Raw genomic sequence first — 11,384 nt, 5'->3', positions numbered from 1 at the left:
GTTCTATGTGTTATTTTCACCACATGAAGGAATACACTATCTATCTAAGTATGAATGTCTGAATAGTTGAGTGTACACTCTGACATGGATTATTAATTTGGTGTACATGTATTTTCATAAAATAGATTTATTTTATATAGATTATTTAGAAGGGGTTTATATAGAGCCGTGCATGTGTGTATAAATGTGTTTATGAACGTATACGTGCTTGTATTTATGTATATGTGTGTATATATGCAAGTGTGTGCACAGGCGTATATACATAAATTCACATTAGAATCCTTTTTTTTTCTTTTAGTATGTTTCTGTGTTCAGTATTTATTGTACATGTCTGGAATTATTATATTTATATTTAATTATTATATTATTATTATAAGTCTCATGTTTGGAAGATACGAACAACACAAACATTCTAACTTTAAATCATTTATTAAAAGTATCCTCTGTTCTACAAGATGAAATAGCATCAAATCCTTACATTTTCAGGATATGCTGACAGCAAAACTGAGGCAAAACTTTGGAAACCATAGAAATCCTGAAAGCTCCAAACTATAATTTGATAATTTGATAACTGGACTGTGTACGACCACTAAACCCAAGTTTACTGAGGTCTGCAGCTTTGACAGGGACCAGCCAAGGGAGCATCAATTTGTCAGCATTTTCCAAGAAATCCTACAAAATATCAAGTCGGGGCATCTTCCAGATGTTGCGATGTTGCTTGTGACCATGCGTTTCCCTCGCAGGGATGTTCTGTACAGCAGCACGGCGTGAGGAACGCTAAACTCTGTTTCTAATCAGATAGGCTCATCTGATTCTGCGTCTGAGTCATCAGGCATTCAGGCTGCTGCTGTTCAGTTTTACTTTCTGTCACATGAATGTTGGCTCAGCCAACATGAGTTAGGATCAACAATTACATGTGACTAAGCCATTTAATTCAAAACCACAAAGTGGACACAGTTTTTATTGAACTACAGCAAAAGTCAATTATATCTTTGCAAGTTCAGAAGTTGAGATATTTCTCAAGTGTTGACCAGTGAGGATTCAGTTCAGTCGCTTGGATTCCATAAAATGTCTGTTTTTACATTACTGGCTTTTATCAGTGTGAAATTGCCTTGTTCAATACAGTTATTCATGACAAGCGGTCAGAATCTTTTCAAGGACAAGTATGAGTACTGAATTTTAGCTTCCTGCTGATACAAGAACTCATTAAATCCCATAAAGAATGATTCTTCTTCTTCTTCTTCTTCTCTTCTTTGACACACTGTGGGACTTTTGGAAATACCAGACGAAAGACAACTGTAAGATAAGATAACAATTGTGAGAGAACTGCGGCGATATCTTTGGTCTTGGCTCTAAATTGGTGGTTTATCTGACTGAGGTTTCATGACAAAAATAACAGTGCCCACTAGTGGCCCTACATAGAAACTATCATTTTCAACAATGCGTTTTGACTTGAAACGCTGTCATGTAAACCGAGTCCAAGTGTTTCTGTTGTATGTTGCAATGCAGGAAAGCAAAGCATTCTGGGAAGAGGTAAAAAACGATTGTTGAAGACTTTATCTCCCAAAACTTTTCTCGCTGGGTTTACAACCAACAACCACACTTAATGACTTGGTTACTAAACTCTTGTTTACTGAAGGAGCGGCTCCAAAAACCCTGAACTAACTTGTCCTACAAGCGACACAAAAGAGCCCAGAATGTGACTAAGAGTAACGATAGACTGCTTTAGTAACATTACGTAATCGTCAGCATACCTTTAAAGGCGTCATCTGCCTTTTGGTGGTTCATTATTTATTTATTATGTATTGTTTACTTCCTGATCGTAAAACATATACAAACTAGAACTGGGTAGAGCGTAGACCTTCGCCAACGCCACATTTGTTTGCGGAACCTTGTTAGCATCGCTAGCGTGATAGCTGTTCGCTCATACCGATGCTAACTAGCCTGTCAGGTAGCTACATCACTGTGCGAAACACCGAGCAGGGAGCGTCTCCATGGCAACAGACACCGATCTTCTTTGATCTCTTCCATGAGGTGCCTCTCCCATCCACTTTATACGGGACATTTTTTTCGCAGTTTTTTGGGATTTATTTGGAAAAGGTTAGTCGTTAACATCCCAAAATCTAATCGATTGGTCCTTGATGATGACAAATCATCCCTGAATATTTCATCCATTTCGCGTGGGTAGTTTTTGCGAAAACTTGTTAAATTACATACAAACACATACAAACCAATAAATACACGCAGCCAAAATCAGAACCTACAAAGTAATAACTGTAAGCAAGTACTTACTTCTGATCGTCTTGTGTCAAAATCTAAAAAAATAAAACCCAAAACAAAACCAAAAAAATAAAATTTACCCTTCGTCATGTGCGACATAATCCTTGACGTTGTTTCACAATGACAAAACACCTGAACATGAACTATGATTCATTTTTGGCAACAAACAAAACAACACCTACAAAACAAGATCAGGTGACACTGGGGAGAGTTTGGTGACTTGTGTTTGTCGGACTGGGATCAACTACTTTTGTTTCACTCTGAATTGAAATGGCTGAATTCATTCGCTGCTTGGCGGTGAGTCAGGATCTATGATCATGGTTCCACAATGGAAACGCATCACACCCTAAAAACACCCAGAAACTCAGGGGGAGGTGGTGACCAGGCCCACAAGACGTTATGTAAAAGAACGATGTGCAATAATACGGTTTACGACTACCAGTTCCTGTTCTCCTGGGACTTGGTACTTTTATTTTGACAGTCACCGTAATAAGAATCCAACATGGTGGTCTGTCCGCTAGAATGTTCATGTCCTCACATTGTTCATGGTCATAGCTTCTTGTTCTCTGCGCGCATCCGTGTGAGGCTCCATTACGAAAACCAACAGCACCCACTAGTGGCCTGGCATGCTATCTACATCATTTTCAGCAATGTGAAGAACTTTGAGGAATATTTGATTTCCACTTTAAAAAAAAAAAAAAAAAGATAAAAAAAAAGTGTGTTCATCTGTTATTTCTGCCAATAGTGGCTTCGTTGAGAAGTCCAAAGTTTAGAATGGATTTTGGTTCATGATTTATCTTTAAACGCAATTAGTTGTTTGTTCTATGCTATTTCAGGGTGCAGTTATACAGAAAGCTGAATAAAATTCAGGTATTCTGACTCGATGACTTGATTTTTGTGCTTCTTACATCCGTCCTATGGCAGCCAGTTATGAAATTATGAGTAACAGTTAGTGAGCATGTAAATTGTCGATTGTATGATTTTTTTTTAAATCCCACTTTTGTTGAATATTTCAGATGCCACTTGGCGTTTGCCGACGGCGAACGCAGCATGAATGAAAACAGTCTATTAATTTGCGGAGCACTGTGCAGCCCCCGATAGTGACAGTGTTTACAACCCGAGCCTTCTAGGTGTCCCCAATCCTTTCTGCTCTGCTGGCAACCCCTCATCTCCGGGTGTTTTTCCAGTCCCACTCTCATAAACAATAAACAGCTGATCTTCAGATCTTTGGGGGGAAAAAAAAAAAGAGGATTACTTGTTTGTTAATGCATTGTTACTATGCCTCTGTGATTGCTGCCCTTTAAAAACAACCACACCTACTTCTTTAGGGAAATACGCCTGGATTTGATGTATAACTAGAGAAACGTCACTTTTTTTTTCCCCCCAAAGAGGGGGGGGGGGGGGTTGTTGTTTACTTAGTGTAAAGCTTAAGTCTCCATCAGATTCCTTTACTCAAAGGGATTATCCCTGCTTGCTGACCCTTAAATATGTAAAGGGGACATCATTGTGTTTCCTCACTAACATGCACGAGGCAATTGTTTTCCAGGAAGCATATTTGTTTTTGAGGATTTTCTGGCAGGATAAAGACACGAGTCTTAAGTCAGATTTGGTTCCGCATCACTTGTCTTCAACATTCATCAAAAGTCGGAAAGACAGTGTAAATGTGTTTATAGGTGTAAATTATGAGCCACTTATATGTGATGAAAAGTGTTGACACACGTTTTGCCATTTCAAGCTAAGATTTTCTCACAACTTTTGCATCTCCATATAATCATGTCATCTTTGATTCTCATCCATTTGAAACAGGAAGTTACCAAATACGGTCACTTACCTGACAGCGGTTTTAAACGCTCTTCTGCAACTACAGTATTTTTTTCCTAATGTACCATTTTGTACAAGATCAGACCGTCTCCGTGGAATTCAACGAACCTTGTTCTCTTATTTGGAAGCTCTTGCCTTTTCGGCGATCTGTCATCGCCATCTGTGGGAAAAACGTGACCGGCAGAGCAATTTCACAAAGTAAACTTGTTTTCTCATGGACCAGATTGTTAAGGATAAGGATATTGAAATGAGATTAACACTCAAGTGTAACTTCCATATAAAACATGTCATTGTGAACCTATTTGACTGGCCTTGTTGCCTTTGGGGACGTTTCTCTGGAAGTGTGTGTGTGTGTGTGTGTGTGTGTGTGTGTGTGTGTGTGTGTGTGTGTGTGTCTGTGTAACATGAAATTACATGTAGTAGATCATGAAGCAATGCACATGTAAAACACGTGACCGATACACACTGAAGTATGGAAGCTGTAGTAGATTGTTGTATAAGATGGAGACAGAGAAAGGTCTCTTGTGAACCTCTGCATAGGAGTCGTGTAGGAAAACGTTTCCTGGAGCTCCCGTCTCCTCCAGAACACAAAACATTGGATCTGCATCTGATTTAGAACCACATATAAAAAGGGCTTCTTTGGTCCAGTGATGAGAAGATGTGAGATACAGATGTAGACATTTAAATCTCTGAAAGCACATTTCACTGCAAATCATTTCCACTGGCTTCATTCCGTCCGCATTTATAGTCTCTTATGAAACATTCATCGAACACAAACTCTCATGCTAAGTCTGTATTTGTAGCCGTTAACTGGAACAGAAGTCAGATTTCAATGTAGAGAATCACAATGACCTTTTTGTTTGTTTTTATTTTACTCCGAGAAACCAACACTTTTTTTTTACATTTCTTTTTCACATCATCCATACAAGGTCAAGATGAAGTTAGCGCTCACACTTTCTCACCAGCATTAGTAGTGTGTGCCCGTTTCTTGGAGGCCGGGTGTTACAGACCAAACCATCTCGTTTTCACACCTCCACGAGCTCGCACGCATCACAAAAGAGGAAGGAAAGACACGTTTGAACCTCAGAAGACAACATCCCTATCCGTAGCGTCACGCTCATCATCCCCCGGTTTAGAAAGTGGCTTTCAGCCATGTGGGGACTGGTGAAGGTGACCAGCTGATTTCATCTGAGTAATATTCAGAGTCGTTTCTCTGTTTCCAAAAAAACACAATGAAAGTTTTGAACTTTTACATGAAAAGGTCGTCATGGAAACGACGCCAAAGAGACAGACGATCTAAAACACTCATGGTCACACCTCCAGAAGGTTCCACCACACCATCACGCGGGCCCAATAATTTTAGGTTGCATGACGGTTCATCTTTATCCGGTGTAAACGTTAAATACAGTAAACACACCCAGTGTGAACAGCTGTTAGCTATTAGCACGCGCACAGTGGCTAATTTGCGGCGTATAATGCTTCTATAATCTTTCCCTGCCACCTAATTACCACAGACTGGTGAACACAAGCTGCTGCTTTCTGACTAATGAGACTAGGGGCGACTAAGACCACAATTATTACCATTTCTAGTGCAACATAGTGAATATCCTGCAGGCACACGAGGACCTGCAAGTGTAGCGGGGAGGGGGGGATTTAAACAGGTTCTGATGAGGAAAACAGGGGTGAGTACAGTCTGCACGCTTCTGACTTGTGGTTAACAGGTGGGCAACAAGCAGCAGCGACCCCCTCCCCCAATCCGAGCTCAGGAGGAAGACTTTACCCAAGATCTGTCTGGCAGACAGAGAGGGGGATTTCAGCACCAAATCCAGCAGATCAATAAAAATGTCTGCTAATTAGGGAGGCCAGGAAAGGAGGCAGGAGGATGACTGGATGAGAGTGAGACAGGGAGAGGAAGGAAAAACAAACATTGGAGCAGCCAGTGCTGATTCAGAAGTCTAGACGGATAAGGAAAATCCCCAGACAGCTGTACCTGGTGAGGAAATCAGGTAAAGTACACGGGGGTGACACCCTGCCTCACTCCGCTGGTGAAGTCTTTCCAGGGATCAGGCACGCCCTGCCTCCCTCCCTCCCTCCCTCCCTCCCTCCCTCCTGCCATCACTCTCTTCCAGAGTCTGAGACGGCCCTCCCGTGCGACTGCGATCAGTTTCTCTGACCCCAATCCTTCCTCTTCCGCCTCCCCACTTCTCACCCTGCTCCTTTTCTCCTGCCCGTTCTCCCTCCTCCTCCTCCTCCTCCTCCTCCTCCTCCTCCTCCTTCCTCTGGACATCATCACTTTGACCTAAATCTCCTCATTTAATCTTCTTCTCGTCTTTTGGATAACAATCAACCCCCTAATTGTCTTAAGCTCACTGGTCTTTTATTGTCCCCGGGGCGTCATGCGTACCGCAGAACAAAAACATTAAGCAGAGATCAATACTTGGCATCGGGCTGCGGCCAGCAACATGGTGCTCGATTGATTATCACTTAATTAATTTTGAGTTGCACATAGATGTAATTATTGTAAGAAAAAAAAGAGGAGAGGATTTAATGACGTATGAAAATAAGCTTGATTGTTGGTAAAGAAAACTAATAATCATGAAAATAATCCAAAATTAATGATTGTGGAGTCGTGTAATACAGATTTTATTCAAGAGATTAACGTTTAAGGAGAAAAAATATAAATAAAAATTCTAAATAACACATCAGTGTTTTTTTCTCGTTTTTTTTTTTATATTTTGTTTCAGACATGTGATATTTTTTATATGTGTACAATCATACATACTCCATCCACCCACATACGTAGTATATATAGAAATCCATTAATAAAACCACATATAAACACCTTAGTAATAATAATAATAATAATAATATCCAATTATCATGCCTGAAAAGGGGTTGGAAATGAAAGCATGTTTCATAAAACTTTCATTGGTTAAATAAATTGTCATAACTATGATTATGATACCAGAAATTAAAGTAAACAGAAATTAATGACTAATATTATTGTATAATTCATCACATTTTATGAAACTAATTAACTTGTAAAAAAAAAAAAGAGACGAAATAGCACCAAGAATGAAAAATAAAGAAACTCTGTATTGAAGGATGCATTAAAATGAGTTTATAGAAACGAACAGAAATGAAAGAAATTGGAAATGAATGACTCAGATTATTGTGTAATTCATCAGTTTTGTATATGAGATTGACATTTATTTTAAAAATAAATAATAGCAGTAAGAATGAATAATAATAATAAAAAAGCACCTCTGTGTATTACATCCCAGTCAGTCGCAGTGACACAAGTCAGCATTTGTAAACACCTTTTCCCAAATCTCCCCCAAGCTGCTTTTGGTCCTTCCTCTAAATAAAAATAAATCTGTACATTGTCAATTTCTAAAATGAGAAGCTTATGGAATAGCACTTTCAGTAATATTACAATACGGCTTTGATATTAGCTTCGCGGCGGCGCTAAGCCCGGGATCAGGCCGAGGTTGGGACATGATTTGTATGATTTTGAACCGATAATCAACATATTCAGAACAATAAGGGATTATGATGGTCTGCGGCTGCAGCGTGGACCATCTGTTTGAGGAGAGGGACATCGGGGGAATAATGCTGTTCACTTGAAGGTACGAGTGTGTTTACATTAAGAGCCTTTTTTCAATTATTATTATTATTATTATTATTATTATTTGTGCACATGTGCTCATGCACAAATAAAGCTGCAGTGGTTCAAGATGCTGCAGCCACATGACTGGTGATGTTATATCTTTAACAGCTCAAAGTCACTGGTCTTATGTTGAAAAATGAGACAAGTGTGTGCAAATACTTTGGAGAAGCAGCCGTCACGGTCACAGTGCGACGGCCATGTTCCGGGTAATAAACCTACGATCAAACTCGTTCTAGTTCAGGGCCACATTCAGCCAGGCTCATCTCGAGTGGGCTGGACCGGTCCAATAGTGCCATGATAACCTTTAAATTTAAACTTTAACGTTTTTCTTTGTTGTGACGCAGAGTGTATCGGATGACAATGTTGATATTTTCTCAAAAAACCAAACAACCGATGCCAGAAGCGACTACAATCTCAACATAAAGGCAATTTTGATTAAACTTTCTGGTGCAAAATACATTTTTTGTGAAATGTCCACAGAAAACTCGTCCTCCAGCTGCTGCATTATGGCTGTTTTGACAAACTCACCCTGACCGATCACCGACATCTCAGCTTGTGTTGTGTTGTGTCACTACTCTTAAGAAATGGGTTTAAAAAAAAAAAGAAATCAATGTTTTCTTTGACATTTTTACTATTTGCTTGGTGGTTTGGCCTTTTTACTACGAGACTGACTGGAGGGGAATCCTGTCTGCTAAAGCCTTGAAGCTGCAGCGGGAAGTTTACGAGTGGAAAGCTCAATTTCTCTGCTTTCTGTTGTTTTGATTCTCCCGATATCTGATCGAGGCGTTATCATGCCAGTGGTGGTGGAGGTGTCCAAATAATGAGGAAGAGTAGTAGTGGTAGAAGAGCTGAGTGTTTTGAAGAAGACGGTCCAGCTCCTCCCTGCCCCTCACTGCCCCTCCCCGGCCTGCCCCGCCCCCGTCTCAGTGGGGGGAGTCTGGAGCTTCGCTGTAGTCCGATGACACTGTCTGCCCTGCTGTAATCTGACATGGCTAATCTGGTGTCTCTGCCTTCGCGACTGGCAAACTACCTGGGTCTCTCTCTCTCCAGCCAATTAGAGCCCATCTGTGCGGCACGCCACGCAGCCCAGCGCCAAAGCCGGCCTCCGTTCGGGCCCCCAGCTCAGTGGCGGCTCAGGCCGTCTGGGGCCCCACCTATCTGCTTCCATAACAGCCCATCTGGCCGCGGCTTGGCCTGGTCCACTTTCATCCCCAACGGCCCCAAAGATTAGGGATCCTCCGCAGACTTACCGTAAATTAAAGCACTTGTCGCCATGCAGTTGTTAGGTAATAGGCGAAGCTATGATTCATCGTTAAGTAGCCCACTTTGTTTCAGAAATGTTTCTGGATCAAAGACGGAGGATTTTTCCTCAATAGCGATCTCAAAAAGCAGAAGAGGAAAAAAAAAAAACCTCTGATAATTGAGACTATTTGTAGTGTGAAACTAAACATAAAGAAATAGGCAGATTTGCAGATGCAAAAGCAAACAGACTCAGAAACAGTTTCTTTGTCAGAACGAGCGTCACCGTAAATTCACACCATTGATTCATGCACATTCTGCACATCACAAGTCCAAACCATCCACTGGGAAGCAACGGTCAATATTTTGCCATAGTGCACTATTCGTTCTTATAATAAGCAGTTTTTTTTTACTCAGTCCCATCATTGGTTGGTACATCTTCATTTGCACTGTGAGACGAGCAGCTCTCCAGTTTTGTTGTACGTCATATGATGAGAACAAAAGGCCACTTTATTTTATTCTGGATTTCTTGTTCTGGCACTTTCTACAATAGGATTTTTTTTTTTTTGCTCATTAAGGTGTTTAGTAGTTTTGCACACCATGACTTTAAAGACACACCATCAACTCCCATACATTCAAATCTCTTGCAAAGCGGAGTAAAACTTACCACGGCTTCCACAATTTTATGTTAAAATAAATCCCAAGATGAGCTGAAAGATTGCAACCGTGTCATTTCATGTTTGTCCTACAACGTGTCATAAACAAAAGTAGTACAGAAAACTCAATTGACTGGACCTTTTCGGTGTAGTTTACCCAAAAAAACCTTCACTTGAGGTATTTTGTGTGTAAAGTTTTAACAGATTCTTTAATCTGATGTAAACAATGAATCACTTTTTGCTAGATGACGGTGGAGTTAGTAAATGTACACGTTGTTGGAGGTAAACGTTAAAGAGTGAGCGGCACAAACACTCCCTTTGTTATCATTGTCCATCTACACACAGTCGTGCAGAAAAAACTTGCACGTGTCGAAACTCCAAGTTACAGAAAACTTGTGTTTTTTCTGTTTACTCTGAGGCAAAGGGTGTAATCAAACAATTAAAACCAAATAAAAGGTTTTCTGCTTTCGCCTGGAAAAAAAAAAAGAGATGACACTTACTGTTAAAAAGTTAAATTCTCAGCAATGTGAACATATTTTTATATATTCAATGTTAGTTTTGTCACTGCACAAACTGCAGACCTGATGTTTTAGCTGCAGGGACAGGGTCATTATCTACATGTCCAGCCTCGAAGACGGTGAGTTAAATATCCCAAACAAGGTTAGAGGCCTTCTAACAGCTTGTTTTCTCATCAAGCCAGTCTCACTTAATCACCTTATCTAAATTAGTTTGAAATTAGCCCTCTTCTTCAACTCCCCCTTTTCTCCCCAGTCGTTTTCACAGCTTTGTGGATTAGACAGATTACAAGTCTGAAACTCTGTTTTGGTTCTTTTCTCTCCCTCTCCGTCTCGGCGTTAATTCGGGACGTGAACGCTGGAGTCCGACCCGTGAACGGCGGAGTCCGACCCGTGAACGGCGGAGTCCGACCCGTGAACGGCGGAGTCCGACCCGCAGACGCATCCGTCACAACAGGAAGAAGGTCCGTGCATAAAGTGATGGAATGATGATGTCTTATTGACATAACAATGTCTCATTATTCAGAGCCAAACAGTTGCCATGGTAACAATGGAGAGGACCGAGCAGAAAAATGCACAATTAGTCTCCTTTTACATTTCGAGTGAAAACGCATTCTGAAAAGTTTCATGTTTACGTGGCAACATCTTGAAAAGGATGTCTGTTTATTTTTATAAGAGGATTTTATCCAGTTTGCATAAAATAAACAACAAGATGCACATGAAGATTAAACCGACGGAGTCGGAACGTTTGACGAGTTCCAACCTTGTGCGCCGTTCTCAAAACGTTTTGGTTTCCAGTGGCTGCGAGCACCGTGGTCGTGTGAACGGAGCCGTAATGGCTTCAGTGTCGGTCCGTTGTCACTCGTCAGCAACGGATTTCAACTTTCTGGTGTTTACTTTCATGAATGAGACATTACATTTTAGTATCAAACAAAATAATCCGATAAACTTCCCACACAGTTTTACATATTTTTACGTCTTTTTCTCTATAACCTCCTAGGACAGTCTATTTTGAGTAGATTTTCTGTGATTAAACATACTTGAATGCCAAAGCTTATCGTCTACGTCTTTGTGATTTATTACATGAAATTAAAGCCAAGATCTTCTAGTTTCTGCTGATGTGTATAGAAGGTGTGTGACTAAAACATAGCAAGGTATTATATGTACAGGTACAGTAGCTGGCCACCCTAAGGCACCTGTGAG

Source organism: Lipophrys pholis, assembly GCF_963383615.2.
Source record: "Lipophrys pholis genome assembly, chromosome: 17".
Classification (NCBI taxonomy): domain Eukaryota; kingdom Metazoa; phylum Chordata; class Actinopteri; order Blenniiformes; family Blenniidae; genus Lipophrys; species Lipophrys pholis.
Note: the sequence above shows the minus strand (reverse complement) of the source record.